Genomic DNA, 16,366 nt, shown 5'->3' on the forward strand with positions numbered 1-16,366 from the left:
ACAAAAGTGTAAGAATTAATAAAGCATACATAAACTTTTACATGCTGCAAAAGCTTACAAGTTGGTTACTTTAAGCATCCATAAAACAAGTGCTCAATTTTTGACTAGTGCTACAAAAATACCAAACATATTCCAAACAAATCACATCAAGAAAGGAAATTTGGATAAATGTGAACACCTGCTATTTTTTTTTAAATTGCCAGCTGAATCTCCCAACATTAGAATATTATACATGCAGTCACTGGAATTTTTTGTGGAATCAGAGCATCAAAACAATACGATGATGTAGCTTTCAGAAAAGGAAACTAAATAAAAAACGATATCTCCCACGTACCAACTTTGGTCTGTCATGTTTCCGCAGCCAAGCAAGTGAGAAAATTCTTGGCAACCCTACAAAAAACACCTTTTCACTGGACTGCTGAAAAATAGTTAATTGATTTCATTGGTGTGTTTAAAGTACTTTGGAAAATCCATTGAAAATAAGTCAAAGTCAAAGTCTTTTCCAATGATTAATGTGATTACACCTGCAATTCATTTTGAAACTAAAAAAAATAAATTTGACAACTCAAGTTAATTGATATGCCCAAGGATAATACCAATAACAATTCCTATCCTGCAAAATCTGGGCTGATTTAAAAGAAAACACTCATTGCTTTAAACTAAATTGTCCTGAGGGAAGGAAAATTTAGAAATCTGAAGTGAAAAGACAAATAGGGCAGTATAATGATAAAGAGTGTAAAACAATGTGCCGAAGTAACAAATAAAAACACCATTATAGGCAAATAATAAAATCATCATTAATAGTTGTTTGACTGTACAAAGCACAAATAAGATAAGTAAAGTGATGGCTTTGAAGTAATTGCTATTGCAGAAGCATGTTCACAAGTTTACCAAAATCTGGAGATTGAAAATAATTCAAAGTATGTGTCAAAAAGCTAAGGATAATGGAAAGGAGGCATGGCGTATTTAATTCTAACTACATAAGCAAGACATATGGTCAGTTAATATATAGCACAGTCTGAATGTTCCTTTACGAGTTTCTCTTCAGTGGAATAAGATTTTATTCTCTCCAGTGTGAACAAACTGGAGGCCAACCAGAGACTTAGAAAGTGTGTTTTGCGAAGGTCCCTCAGACCAAATTAAAAAATGAAAAATACCAAAAGCCAAATCGTTTTGTTATCCCGTTATTAAATCTAAACCAACCAATTTTTGGGGGGGAAGAAAATTTAAACAAGATTGAGTGTTTATGCCTCTAAATAGTGGAATAGACAATGAATAAGAGTGCAAGTACACAGGAGGCTAAAGGACTGCCACACAGTTTCAGCAAGGGAGAAGAGGCAGCTAAGCACAAACAGGCAAACTTGTAGCTATTCCAATTATTAGGAAGAAAAAGATTTGCAGACAAGCTATATGCTGAACACATTAGAAGTGTCAATATGAAGGCCACTGCCATATGCTTTGCACGGCTGCAGCGGCCAATGTTAATAATGAGGCTGAAATAACCATGTCATATGCCAGTCCATTACAGTTTTCAGGTAATTAGTTTAGATTAGTTCAGAGATACAGTGTGGAAACGGGCCCTTCAGCCCACAGCGTCCGCACAGACCAGCAATCCCCTCACATTGACACTATCCTACACACACTAGGGACAATTTACACATACACCAAGCCAATTAACCTAGATACCTGTACGTCTTTGGATTGTGGGATGAAACTAAAGATCTCGAAGTAAACCCAGGCGGTCATGAGAAGAATGTACAAACTCCCTACAGTCAGATCTAACCCGGGTCTCGGCGCTGTAAGCATTGTAAGGAATCAACTCTACCACTGCGCCACCGTGCTACCCTATAGGTAATGTAAAGCAATACCATCCAAGTCACCATTTATGTCAAGAGAACAGGCCAATTTGATCGTTCGTCATGCCAATGTTTGTCAAGAGGCATGAACAGTTCCTTATACTCAAACATATATTCAAATGGGATTGAAGTCAAGAACTGCAGGTGTCTATACAACAGCGGAATGTATAATTGAACAAATAGATTTTTGCTAACCTTGGAGCTTGGCAGGAATTACCATCTGATAAATGGACAGCGCACTTTACATTTGAGTTTTACACTTGCAATGGCATCAAACATTTATTGGCTCCGCCAAATCATTCTACTTAATAGACAATAGGTGCAGGAATAGGCCATTCGGCCCCTTGAGCCAGCACCGCCATTCAATGTGATCATGGCTGATCATTCTCAATCAGTACCCCATTCCTGCCTTCTCCCCATACCCCCTGACACCGCTATCCTTAAGAGCTCTATCTAGCTCTCTCTTGAATGCATTCAGAGAATTGGCCTCCACTGCCTTCTGAGGCAGAGAATTCCACAGATTAACAACTCTCTGACTGAAAACGTTTTTCCTAATTTCCTTTCTAAATGGCCTACCCCTTATTCTTAAACCGTGGCCCCTGTTTCTGGACTCCCCCAACATTGGGAACATGTTTCCTGCCTCTAACGTGTCCAACCCCTTAATAGTCTTATATGTTTCGATAAGATCCCCTCTCATCCTTCTAAATTCCAGTGTATACAAGCCTAGTCGCTCCAGTCTTTCAACATTCGACAGTCCTGCCATTCCGGGAATTAACCTAGTAAACCTACGCTGCACGCCCTCAATAGCAAGAATATCCTTCCTCAAATTTGTGGCCCCTGTTTCTGGACTCCCCCAACATTCGTTGTACGTCCCCTGTTCCTAACTTGACACCATTCAGATAATACTCTGCCTTCCTATTCTTACCACCAAAGTGGATAACCTCACACGTATCCACATTAAACTGCATCTGCCATGCAAAGGGGAAATCATGCTTGACTAATCTTCTGGAATTTTTTGAGGATGTAACTAGGAAAATTGACTGGGGAGAGCCAGTGGATGTGGTGTACCTTGACTTTCAGAAAGCCTTCGACAAGGTCCCACATAGGAGATTAGTGGGCAAAATTAGAGCACATGGTATTGGGGGTAGGGTACTGACATGGATAGAAAATTGGTTGATAGACAGAAAACAAAGAGTGGGGATAAATGGGTCCCTTTCAGAATGGCAGGGGGATCGCAAGGCTCGGTGCTGGGACCACAGCTATTTACAATATACATTAATGACTTGGATGAAGGGATTAAAAGTACCATTAGCAAATTTGCAGATGATACAAAGCTGGGTGGTAGTGTGAACTGTGAGGAAGATGCTATGAGGTTGCAGGGTGACTTGGACAGGTTGTGTGAGTGGGCAGATGCATGGCAGATGCAGTTTAATGTGGATAAGTGTGAGGTTATCCAATTTGGTGGTAAGAATAGGAAGGCAGAGTATTATCTGCCTGGTGTCAAGTTAGGAAAAGGGGACGTACAACGAGATCTGGGTGTCCTCGTGCATCAGTCACTGAAAGGAATCATGCAGGTACAGCAGGCAGTGAAGAAAGCCAATGGAATGTTGGCCTTCATAACAAGAGGAGTTGAGTATAGGAGCAAAGAGGTCCTTCTGCAGTTGTACAGGGCCCTAGTGAGACCGCACCTGGAATACTGTGTGCAGTTTTGGTCTCCAAATTTGAGGAAGGATATTCTTGCTATTGAGGGCGTGCAGCGTAGGTTTACTAGGTTAATTCCCGGAATGGCGGGACTTTCATATGTTGAAAGACTGGAGCGACTAGGCTTGTATACACTGGAATTTAGAAGAATGAAAGGAGATCTTATCGAAACGTATAAGATTATTAAGGGGTTGGACACGTTAGAGGCAGGAAACATGTTCCCAATGTTGGGGGAGTCCAGAACAAGGGGCCACAGTTTAAGAATAAGGGGTAGGCCATTTAGAACTGAGATGAGGAAAAACTTTTTCAGTCAGAGAGTTGTGAATCTGTGGAATTCTCTGCCTCAGAAGGCAGTGGAGGCCAATTCTCTGAATGCATTCAAGAGAGAGCTGGATAGAGCTCTTAAGGATAGCGGGGTTAGGGGGTATGGGGAGAAGGCAGGAACGGGATACTGATTGAGAATGATCAGCCATGATCACATTGAATGGCGGTGCTGGCTCGAAGGGCCGAATGGCCTCCTCCTGCACCTATTGTCTATTGTCTATTGTAAATCCATGCCTACTCGGAACAATCTTGTTACTGCTATCCAAATGCTCCACAATTTCGTCTTTTATAATTGACTCCAGCATCTTCCCCACCACTGATGCCAGACTAACTGGTCTATAATTTCCCGTTTTCTCTCTCCCTCCTTTCTTAAAAAGTGGGATAACATTAGCTACCCTCCAATCCACAGGAACTGATCCTGAATCTATAGAACATTGGAAAATGATCACCAATGCGTCCACAATTTCTAGAGCTACTTCCTTAAGTACCCTGGGATGCAGACCACCAGGCCCTGGAGATTTATCAGCCTTCAGTCCCATCAGTCTACCCAACACCATTTCCTGCCTAATGTGGATTTCCTCCAGTTCCTCCGTCACACTACTACCAATGGAAAGATCTGTACAAATGTTAAAAGCAGCATTAAAGAAATAAATGTTACATAGTTTCCCAAGTTCATAATAAAACATTCGATTGGCTAACTTTTAAATATTATATGTCTCCATCCTTTATGACTGTTTTTATAAAAGTAATCTTCACACAAGTCTAACATAACCTCATTTAGAGTAGCTACCTAGAAAATAAAGCAGAAAGCAAATATCTCAGAAAAGCAACAGACTGAATGACTGGACCAGTAGGTACTAAACAAAAGGAGCCCTAGTGCAAATTTATAGCTCATATCAGGAATTAAGTTAGAATTGTCCCTCTCGGTCAGCAAGAGAATGTCCAAAGTGAAACAACAATGAATTTAAAAAGATCCCAAATCCATCTGGTACTTCCGAAGTGCTGTTGGTCAGGGAGATTTAATTATTTGCATCCTACTGTTAATGTTAGATACTTTTGTTATGCAAACGTCATGTTGGTCATGCAAATAATGTGGGCTATCACCAGAGCTAGTTGAGTGTAATTAAAGTCTTGATAATTGAGCATGTTAACAAGGGGAACTATAGTGACACTGATTTGCTTATCCTGCCATGGGATTGAGGGATTTAATAATTTGCTATGTCCAGCAAAGTACCTTTCTAGTGCTTTGAAGTATCTGCTGTGGGTAGCACGTCCTTGAAGCATACATGCGAGGAGTAGATCTGGAGCTCTATTAGAAGTCTTATTTCCAAACACTCTCAGATGACCAAAACTCAAAACAACGGGTAATTTCATCATCAATGTGGGTCTTTGCAAGGAGGTGGCTCTTTTTTAGCTGGCAGATTGCTCTCTTGATGTGCACACATGCATGCATACAGCAACTTGATAACCAAGATTTATGTGACCTTGGAACTGGAGACAACGTAGCTTTGATTGTTTCCTCATTTGTTTTGTGGATTAGGCTGGTTGAGGCAAGCTGCAATGTTTCAGCAAGAAAGATTTAAAGGACAGAAACAAACACACAGGATTTCATAACCCGCATCCTTAAGTCTGTGTGGACTCAATGGAAAGAATCACGATTTGCATGCCACCCCACAGAAAACAGAGATAAATTTCCATAGGCAACCAGATCTAAGAGGATCCTCCAAAGTCCCTTTCAAGTGATTTTAGATTGCTTTGGTAGGATTAAAAAAAAGACAGATAGATGCTGGTGTTGTGAATCAAATTGACTGGAGTAATTTCTCTGATGGGGATCTCAAGAAGTAGCCAAGATGATTATTTACATTTTTTGATTGATGATTAAAAATGATCCAGCCTTTAATTTAGCATTTGCATATTGGTTTGTGCCATCATTGTGCAAAAGGATACTCTTGAAGCTTCTTTCTCCTCATTCCCGTCTCGGCTCTCCACTGTCATTCATAACTTAATGCAACAGAATTGCAGACCTTTGATCATTTCTTATGATTGCAAGATCGCTTAGCTTTGTTTTGCTTAGCACATTGGCAGCATCACAGATCGGTCGGTACATCATTTTTGCTTGAAAATACATCTGGTATTTCGTTTTTTAGTATTGGCTTCTGCACTCTTCACTGAACCAGACTTGACATCCTGACATGCTAGTAATAGAGTTAAGGATATGCCGGGTCATGTTGCAGGCTGCCATGGAATAAAATGCGACTGTTGACAGCGAACACCAAATTAATTTAACAGCTAACAGGAGGGGGAGGACCATTCCCATCGTCAATTACAGCAAAATATGAGTGCCAAAGACAAGACTGAAGCATTTGCAAATACTAAGTGGCTGATCCATCTCTGCTTCCTCCCGAGATTATCACTGTCATAGGAGCCTATCTGAAGATAACTTGAAACCACGTAATGCACAAGCACACTGAAAACTAAGGCTTTGGAACATGGCAACAACTTAACAGTAGCACTTAAGGTTTATGTTGCCCCAAATGGAAGTGATTGATGTTCTTGCCATCAAGGCCTACTTCAGCAAGTGATTTCATGGTGCTCTGATAAAACTAGAATCAATGGGAATCATGGCAAAAAGATTCCCATGGTTTATATCACATCGGCACAAAAAGATTGTAATAGTTGTTGGAAGCCAGCCCCTTGCACAATGCCGCAGGATTTGCCGCACGACTTAATCTCAAAAAATTTCAGTTGCTCGAGGACTTTGTGTTTCAATAATATTCAATTCTATTTAGGTTTCCTTCCCTCCCCTTCCACGCTCTCCCCCTACTACCCCAACTCACACACCATCTTTAGTTTGCAAAATATTGATATTTCTTCATAGTCACTGGATCCAACTCCTGGAACTTCATACCATACAGCAATGGGCGAGTACCTTTATGAGAAAGACTGTAACAATCCAAGGTGGAGCCTTACCAGTAATATCTGCATGCCAAAAAAGATTTATTTTAAATCACACTTCTGTTATATTCTTAAAGGAATATTGCATTGAGACTAGTGCATTGATTATAAACTGAAATTAAAAACTGATGTGAAATAAATAGTTGCCAATTTATTTATTCTGGCATGCCCTTTTTCAATTAACCAAAGATTAAAATAACAGCATTTTTTACCAATTAAAACCAGCAACAGACACTCAAGTGATTAAAGTATTGTTTTGAAGAACAAAACATCAACTAGTTACTTAACCAGCTGGGCAATTTCCCTGATAAGTGTGGATATGATAACATAGGCAGGCTAGATTTCTTGCAAATTTTGCAGTAGAAAATCCAGCAAGCTAAGACTTTAGAAAGTACGTACAATCTACATTCTCAATGTTAATGGCAAGTTAGAGTTTTATATATTAGGCAGAAGCTGGCTATTGAAGAATGGCACATGGAGGAAAATAAATATTGGGACTTTTTACAATCTAAAAAGAACGTGCAGGAACTACTCAGTCATGCAGTGTAGAGAGAGCCAACATTCCAACCTGATGATCTGTCAAAAAAGCATCTTTATTTCAGTTGCATTTAAGAAAAAATGGTTTGCTGTTGCCCCTGTACACAGGACAGCATGACCCATGTTACACAAATCTGCTATACGTGTATGGAATTACTCTTGCAAATAAAAACCGTTGGAGGAATTCAGCATGTCAACCAGCAACTGGGGAGGAGGCTATCAACATTTTTGGGTTGTGATTCTACATCAGGACTGCACTTACAGGGTCACATCCCGAAATATCAACTGTTCATTTCCCCCACAGATGTTGCTCGACTCTTTTGCTCCAATTCCAGAATCTGCAGTCTCCCTTGTACCTACAGAATTACTCCAAATCTCTTTCAATGGCACCTATATCTATCAACCAGCTCCTCAAACTGTGATTAACCCTTGCCATGAAAATTATTCCAGAAGTGCCTTCTGCAAATCTCAGAGAACTTTCAAACAACAATTAATACAAAACCCACACTGGAATGCGTGATCAATCAACCAAAGCCACTGATGCATGAATTGGAACCATCATGACAGATTTTAGACAAAGGAGTTGTATGCCCTGCTTGTTGAAGATGATAAATGGGCCAGAAATATACTTAAATCAATGAATGTCTCAAAGTCTCAAGACCTACTAAGTAGATGCAATTTATAATCAAGCATTCCTTCCATGATGCTGGGAATATATTTTTCTTGGTAGACTAGTGGTATAAATTCTAGCATAAGTTGTATTTTTCGAAATCAGATGCCACTTGGATAAATTACATAGTGGCCTCAGAAGCAGCAGTGTAAAATTCAAAGTAAAAGCTCCATTTTTGGAGCATGAATAAGCAAAGAATTTTAAGTGAATTAATTGGTTTAAAGATAAACAACTGCATAAGAAATTATGTGGCAGAGGCCAAGTATCTCCAATATGTCCTAAACCACTTTCTAATCAGTTTGTTTTAAAATTTAATCAAGAATAACGTGTTGGGACAAGTTCCGGCAAATGAATAAAGACAGATGGATAAAAGGATGGGGAAATATCTGCAAAAAGAAACAGCAGATCAAATGTATTAATATTGGAAAGAATAGAAACCTGTCTAAGTCAGGGCAACCCAAACTGAAAAACAGTTTGAGCAAGTAGTGTAGGAAAGAATTGCAGTTGCTGGTTGAAATCAAAGGTGGACACAAAATGCTGGAGTAACTCAGTGGGACATGCAGCATCTCCGGAGAGAAGGAATGGGTAACGTTTCAGGTCGGGACTCTTCTTCAGACTGATGTCAGAGAAAGCATGTAGTCGGAGACTGTAAGATTGGTGGGAGAACTGGGAAAGGGAGGGGGTGGAAAGAGAGGGAAAGCAAGGACTATTTGAAGTTAGAAAAATCAATGTTCATACCACTGGGGTGTAAGAAAAAAAACCTGCAGATGCTGGCGTAAATCGAAGGTAAACACAAAATGCTGGTGTAACTCAGCGGGTCAGGCAGCATCTCGTGAGAGAAGGAATGGGTGAAGGGTCTCGACCCGAAACATCACCCATTCCTCTCTCCCGAGTTGCTGCCTGACCCGCTGAGTTAGTCTAGCATTTTGTGCCCAATCCAAACTACATTTTGTGCTCTTCTTACTCTTAGTGCTTTTTCTAAGTGCTGTTCATTAAGGGCATATTTCATAAAAAGGAAGACAGAAGGAAATTTGTGTAGGAAAGAACTGCAGATGCTGGTTTAAATCAAAGGTAGGCACAAAATGCTGGAGTAACTTAGCAGGACAGGCAACATCTCTGGAGAGAAGGAATGGGTGACGTTTCGGGTCGAGTTACAGAAGGTAATTTTCTTCGTCATTAGACTGTGGCTGGTATCAATGCTGAGGATTCCCACAACAATGTTTCCCCAGCTTTGCACCACTGTGCCATAGTCTCTGGCAGGACTGTGTGCACCAGATCTCGTGATGGTGGATGCTGTGATGTTGGATGCAAGGTATGATTGTGCAAATACAATTATGCAGGGATGTTACTGATCTAGTCAGTAGTATAGCTCTCAGTTTAGATAACAACCCTTCAAACGTTTGCAAAGTCAACAGAGTTCATGTGATGTTTCCCCTTCCAAATCCATTCCTGGGTGGTGCCAAGTGCTCATTCTAGTATTCTTATTGTTTTTCTACAAGGTAGATTGATATAGTTGATTGGCTTGTTGGCCATTTTAGAGGGCATTGAAGAGTCAATAAAATTGATACGGCTAGACCAAGTAAAGGAAGCAGATATCAGTGAACAAGATGGACTTTTACCATAATCCAACCATTTCTTCCTGTCAGTATTTACACAATCTCACACCTTTTTTATGTGCTGCCAAGGATGCTATTCCCACCACATTGCAGATATTGCTGACTATTTGTCCAGTCAATGATATACAGTAGTGAGTATACAGATAACTGCAATCAAGTGCGTGTCCCCAACAAAAAAGCAACAAAGCAATGCATTGTCAGTTGCAACCAGGAAGTACATTGGCACATTTCTTTCAGTACTCCAGATGTGATTTTTGTAAATAATGGGAAGATAAGGCCCAGCACATGAGCGCTCTATCTCTGCCTGTGGCTTTCAGAATTAATACCAGGGTAAATCTAAGCCTTATCTGACCACTGCTCTCTATTTGAGAAGGAACAGATCTATTGCAAAATATGGCATGTATCAGCTTGTCATTATACAAACAAATCCAAGCAAAAGCACCACTGTAAACACCAGCTACCGGACTGAGGCCAGACGACAACTCTACGTCACATCTTCCTACTTATCCTTGGACCATGACCCCACCGACAAACACCAGACCTTTATCATCAGCACCAACATGGACCTCACCATTTCTGGCGATCTACCCTCTAATGCCTCCAAACTTATAGTTCCCCAGCCCCGCACGACCCGATTTTACCTCCTACCTAAAATCCGTAAACAGAACTATCCCGGCAGACCCATTGTCTCTGCCTGCTCATGTCCCACCGAATTTATTTCCACCTACCTCGACTCCATCCTATCCCCCCTGGTCAAATCCCTCCCCACCTACGTCCAAGACACCTCACATGCTCTCCATCTCCTCGATAACTTCCGGTTTCCAGGCACCCGCTCCCTCATCTTAACCATGGATGTCCAGTCACTCTACACTTCCACCCCCCACAAGGATGGTCTTGAAACCCTACGTTTCTTCCTCGACCGTAGAACCAGCCAATCCCCATCTACTAACACTCTCCTCCGCCTAGCAGAGCTGGTTCTTACCCTTAACAACTTCTCCTTTGACTCCTCCCACTTCCTCCAAACCAGAGGCGTAGCTATGGGCACTTGCATGGGCCCTAGCTATGCCTGCCTCTTTGTCGGGTACGTCGAACAATCCCTGTTCCGGACGTACACTGACCCCATCCCTGAACTCTACCTCCGCTACATCGACGACTGCATTGGTGCTACCTCTTGTACCCATGCAAAACTCACTGACTTCATACACTTCACTTCCAATTTCCATCCTGCCCTTAAATATACTTGGACTATCTCCGACACCTCCCTCCCGTTTCTGAATCTCACCATCTCCATCACAGGAGACAGACTAGTGACTGACATCTACTATAAACCCACTGACTCGCACAGCTATCTGGACTACACTTCTTCCCACCCTGTCTCCTGCAAAAAGTCTATCCCCTACTCCCAATTCCTCCGTCTACGCCGCATCTGCGCCCGGGATGAGGTGTTTCACACTAGGGCATCAGAGATGTCCTCATTCTTCAGGAAACGGGGCTTCCCCTCTTCCATTATAGATGAGGCTCTCACTAGGGTCGCTTCTACACCCCGCAGCTCCGCTCTTGCTCCCCCTCCCCCCCATTCGTAACAAGGACAGAATCCCCCTCGTTTTCACCTTCCACCCCACCAGCCAGAGTATCCAACAAATCATCCGCCAACATTTCCGTCACCTACAACGGGACCCCACCACTGGCCACATCTTCCCATCCCCTCCCCTTTCTGCGTTCCGCAGAGACCGCTCCCTCCGTAACTCCCTTGTTCACTCGTCCCTTCCTACCCAAACCACCCCATCCCCAGGCACTTTCCCCAGTAACCGCAGGAGATGCAACACCTGTCCCTTTACCTCCGCCCCTCAACTCCATCCAAGGACCCAAACAGTCTTTCCAGGTGAGACAGAAGTTCACCTGCGCCTCCTCCAACCTCATCTATTGCATCCGCTGCTCTAGATGTCAACTTCTTTACATCGGCGAAACCAAACGTAGGCTCGGTGATCGTTTCGCTCACCACCTTCGCTCAGTCCGCCTTAGCCAATCTGATCTCCCGGGTCAACTCCCCCTCCTACTCTGACCTTTCTGTCATGGGCCTCCTCCAATGCCACCGGAAATTGGAGGAACAGCACCTCATATTTCGCTTGGGTAGCTTGCAGCCCAGCGGTATGAACATTGACTTCTCCAACTTTAGATAGTTCCTCTGTCCCTCTCTTCCCCTCCCCCTTCCCAGTTCTCCCTCTATCTTCCTGTCTCCACCTATATCCTTCCTTTGTCCCGCCCCCCTGACATCAGTCTGAAGAAGGATCTCGACCCGAAACATTGCCCATTCCTTCTCTCCTGAAATGCTGCCTGACCTGCTGAGTTACTCCAGCATTTTGTGAATACCTTCGATTTGTACCAGCATTTGCTGTTATTTTCTTACACCTTCACAATCACAATGATCTTGGGAAGAGTCCATGGCTGATGCTCTGCTATCAACAAGTTGCCACTGGCTTTGAAAATCTTAATTTTCTCATATATTGCCTCAGTCTTATCGAGATAGAAGGATTGTTCCCATTAGATCTCTGACAAACGGATATTCTCATTATATATAAACAACTATCTTTAGCCAACGGAGGACACCTCTGCATAACTGCAACACAGTAATTTCCCCACTAACTTAATAGCCAAACCAACAAGTATTGATGCCCTTACAGCAGGAACTTCGCAATTTAATTTTACCTGAAGTGCAAAGCATGCAATCATCTGATTTTAGTCAAATCTGCGCAAAAACAAAATAATCTACATTACAAAGAGAAAAAAATCAATTTCTCATCAACAAAGCACACCTCCATTGCTATTTAGCATTTTTCAATATTTCACACTCCTTTTGAAACAGAAAATCATAAAAATTGGAGATGCCAGAAAAATAAAATAGAGAGTACCAGAATTGCTCAAGTCAGGCCACATCTCCGGGAAGAGAAACAGATAACATTTCAGGTCGAACACCCTTCATTAGAACAGTTCTGACAAAGGGTCTTTGACTTGAAACATTAACTCTATTTCTCTTTCCACAAACATAGCCTAACCTTCTGAGTATTTCCTGCATTTTCTGTTTTTTAATCGAAATAGAACCTCAATAGCTAAAAAATGCAGTCGTCTTCTTATCGTGTCCACACAGGCTAGATACTGTGTTTCAGCCACAACTGAACACAACTCTTAGCAATATAAGAAAATAACTGCAGATGCTGGTACAAATCGATTTATTCACAACTCTTAGCAGTATCATTGTTCTCTGCGAGGTCCTCAGCTTTGCATTTGTGCTCCAATAGAGGACATCTCAATAGGTGCTCCATAGTTTGTGGTTCAGTGCCACATATGCAGATGACGTCTTCAGTGTCTATATAACCCCACTTCTTGAGAGTCGCTTTACAACGACCAGTGCCTGTTGAGGCATTTCCATTCAACCCAGCTTGATTCGGCCCCAGGAGGAAGTTCTTCTTTGGCACTTATGGACATGGATGTCATTGATGGGAGATTGGCATGCAGTTAAATTCTTTTATTCAAGTTTTATCACAACCACAGTTAAACTTTCATCTTTGTATGAAGCTTTAAAATTATGTGGCGATTGACAATATATTCAGGACAACTCGGTCAATTTATCATGATCGCCCTATAGATTATCCTATAAATATTCAAGCAAAATAAAAGCAAAATATCAGACTTTTTCCACTAACATTTGCCAATTTAACGTAGCTAAACAATCAAAGTATTACAAATGGAAATTGGTGTAGGTTTTCCATTCCAAACTCCTTTGCAGTAATTGTTGCTGGAAACAGACATTGAGGATGTGTTTAAATTGTATTACATTGTCGGTAATAAAATGATCTTTCAATTTACAGTTCAACACTTAAGACAAACAACAATCATTCACATGGCATTGATGCAATAATAGCTAGTTATAGAATTGTACCTTGGAAAGGAATGGAGATGAAAGTATGAGAAAGAAAAAGAAAATTAAAGAATATTGAGAAGTGTTCCAAAGAATATGGTTTATTTGTATTTCTCAATTATGCATGATTTTACAATGGGCATCACTCATCAGTTCTGAGCAAGATAGGCTCAATGCATTTGGTGACCTTCGACTTAATAGTTAAAATTCACTTTAAAAAGAAATTGTTGCTATGAGACAGAAGCAAATATTTGTCAACCACCAGCCATCATGAGTTTTACGAACTGTGTGGAAATCTACAAATACTTTAGTGAATTCACGAGTATTGATATCTTAAAAAGGGAGAATTCCAGGTGTTAGCCAATTAGTCTTTGACTAACATTTATACACTATCAGACTGTAAGTCAATAGGGAACAAGGCCAAGGAACATTAAGATTGATTTTTTTTAATCAGCCAGCAGACAATTAAAATTGTTCAAGTTGTATTAATAAATTGTACAGATGACAATTTCTAGTGTTCGTTCCGAATAGATTTGATGTAATTATTACTTTAAATGGCATACTATTGTGACTAATAGCCACCATTCACACCATTATCCCAACAGAAATTAGTTACTTGAATATTTAAAAATTATACACTCAAGCACACCATGTTCACTTCAATAACAAATCAAATTACAATCCATCTCAAACTTGACGATGACAATGATAAAGTGACTCTCCTTATCCTTGACAAAATGAATTATGTGTGTTTCTCAAACATTGTCCAGCAAAGCTGTACGTCACTTGCCTGATTCTATTCTTATTAAAATGAGAAACAGAAAGTAGGATTCAATAATATTGCCCTTTGTGTCTGTTGTCATTTGGTAAGATCACATCTGATCCTCAAACATATATTCACTTTTCCATCAGGTCCCCACCTCCCTCAGTCTTTTTTGTCCAAACGCTTATCAATTTCATTAATACTGCATCCAGTTACCATGTGTATTTTAAATCAGTTACCATAAATGTTCACTATCTAACTTCAATTGCCTTCTATTTTTTTCCATCTGCATAATCTTTTAATAATGTCAATTTCCACATATATTTATCGCTATATCTACCATCAGTATGTATACTGTTTACCCTCTGAACTTTACACAAATAAGGAATTTCACTGCACCCTGACATAGATGACACTAAACTAATCTGATTTTCAATCAGACGCAAGTTAAAATCTTGTATCCCCTCACCCCTCCACCTTTGCTAATTCATCTTATTATTTATCTGATTTTAAGAATTCAATGCTTGGAAATTTCCTCCACGAAAATATTAAGATCCAGCCTTTGTTTCCGTAATAAATTCTGTTCACAGCAATTTCATCCACTTAACTGAAATGAACCAGATTGTTCATAACAATCGTGTTAAATTTGACCACTAAACATGTGACTACCTCTCTTAATAATCACCACAATTCCCTATTTTGACCTCCAAAATTAACCGACCCCATATGTCACTCCTGATCCAGTTAAAACTCTCATCTACCTCTATTGTTCACAATTCCAACACAAGCCAGACCAGCCTCCCTTTTCAAATTCCATAAACTCAAATGGTACCTAAATATCCATCACATCCTAATTGGGCATCTTATAAAAAATGAATCAAATTTAAAATCTAATCTTTGTTTTCTAGTCAAATATAGCTGCACCCTTTCCCATTTCTGTCATCTTCTCCAGACTTAACTTTTCACAAGACCACTACATTCAATTCTGGATTTTGATTATTCACCAACATTATTACTACCACTAATATAACCTCTGTAACATTATCCTGTCCATCTGTCATTTCAGCTTTGAAAGTACTAAACTCTCCTCTTGAAATCTAACCGTTCTATCTCCCTTTACACACCCATCTCTTTAAAGCTAAATCCACCCAAATATTTCGAACATCTTTCCCAGAATCCTGTTACTTTTCTAGTTAAATGCCAGTGGGTGTTCAGAAAGCTATATAAACAGAAGTAGCTTCATGACGGGGTTCAGACAAATCACTTAGTCTTCACTCTTGTGGTTAATGACATCATCCCCCTCACCTACCTCGATCATCAACCTAACTGAGCAACCATTGTGCGATCTCCATCCTTGGGAGGACTTTTGAAGACAATTAATATCATTAATGACATTTTCCCATCAGAAACAAACCGGAGAGGGGAGCGGGAATCCGAAAAAGTGAGGCAGATTAATATCACTCAGAAAAACAAAACGCGATACAGCTCCTCTTCCACGGCAAAACTTGCCTTATGTGGCTATCGGAATTGCGTGCAGGCAATGTCCACGTCGATGAGGGAAGAGCTGACACTTGGAGTCATCCCCACTTGATGCCAAAGCCCTCAGCTCTCCTCTGCCCACGGCATGGAGCCGCAGACACCGACCCTCCACCTTGGTGACAGTTAAACGCGCCGCCCACTGTTGTTCTCCACGGCACGTACTCACCTGTCGCTGGAATCGCCTCGGCCAAATAACAAAGCGGTTCGCTCGATGTTATTTAAGATATTTCGGACCCCTTCTTCCTCAGTCCCTCTTTAAGTACCATTTTTTTTTCACAGAGGCGCTTCTCCTGACGTAAACCCTCCCTCAGGCACCACGTCAATTTTTTTTCGACGACTTTTTTTTCCCAGCCTGCCTCGCTCATCCACACTCCAGAGCAAAGATACTAGAGGAACAAGGTGAACCACTCCGTTGAAATCGCCTGTGCTGAAGTGCAGTACGCAAAGGAGCATAACGTTCGCCATTTTAATAAGCAGAACTTGTCGTTC

The 16,366-nt window shown here is 41.0% G+C and overlaps 1 protein-coding gene across 3 annotated transcripts in view; it reads right to left on the bottom strand.

Annotated features, from left to right (window-relative positions):
- LOC144603518 (ELKS/Rab6-interacting/CAST family member 1-like) overlaps nucleotides 1-16,188 on the bottom strand; it is a 422,464-nt gene extending 406,276 nt beyond the window's left edge. For all 3 annotated transcript variants that reach the window (XM_078416811.1, XM_078416813.1, XM_078416812.1), the window contains exon 1: nucleotides 16,044-16,188. The gene's annotated coding sequence lies outside the window, so the exon portion shown is untranslated. The remainder of the gene's footprint in view (nucleotides 1-16,043) is intronic.
- Between the last annotated feature and the right edge of the window lie 178 nt (nucleotides 16,189-16,366).

This window comes from Rhinoraja longicauda, chromosome 20 (genome assembly GCF_053455715.1).
Source record: "Rhinoraja longicauda isolate Sanriku21f chromosome 20, sRhiLon1.1, whole genome shotgun sequence".
NCBI classification, from domain to species: Eukaryota; Metazoa; Chordata; class Chondrichthyes; order Rajiformes; family Arhynchobatidae; genus Rhinoraja; species Rhinoraja longicauda.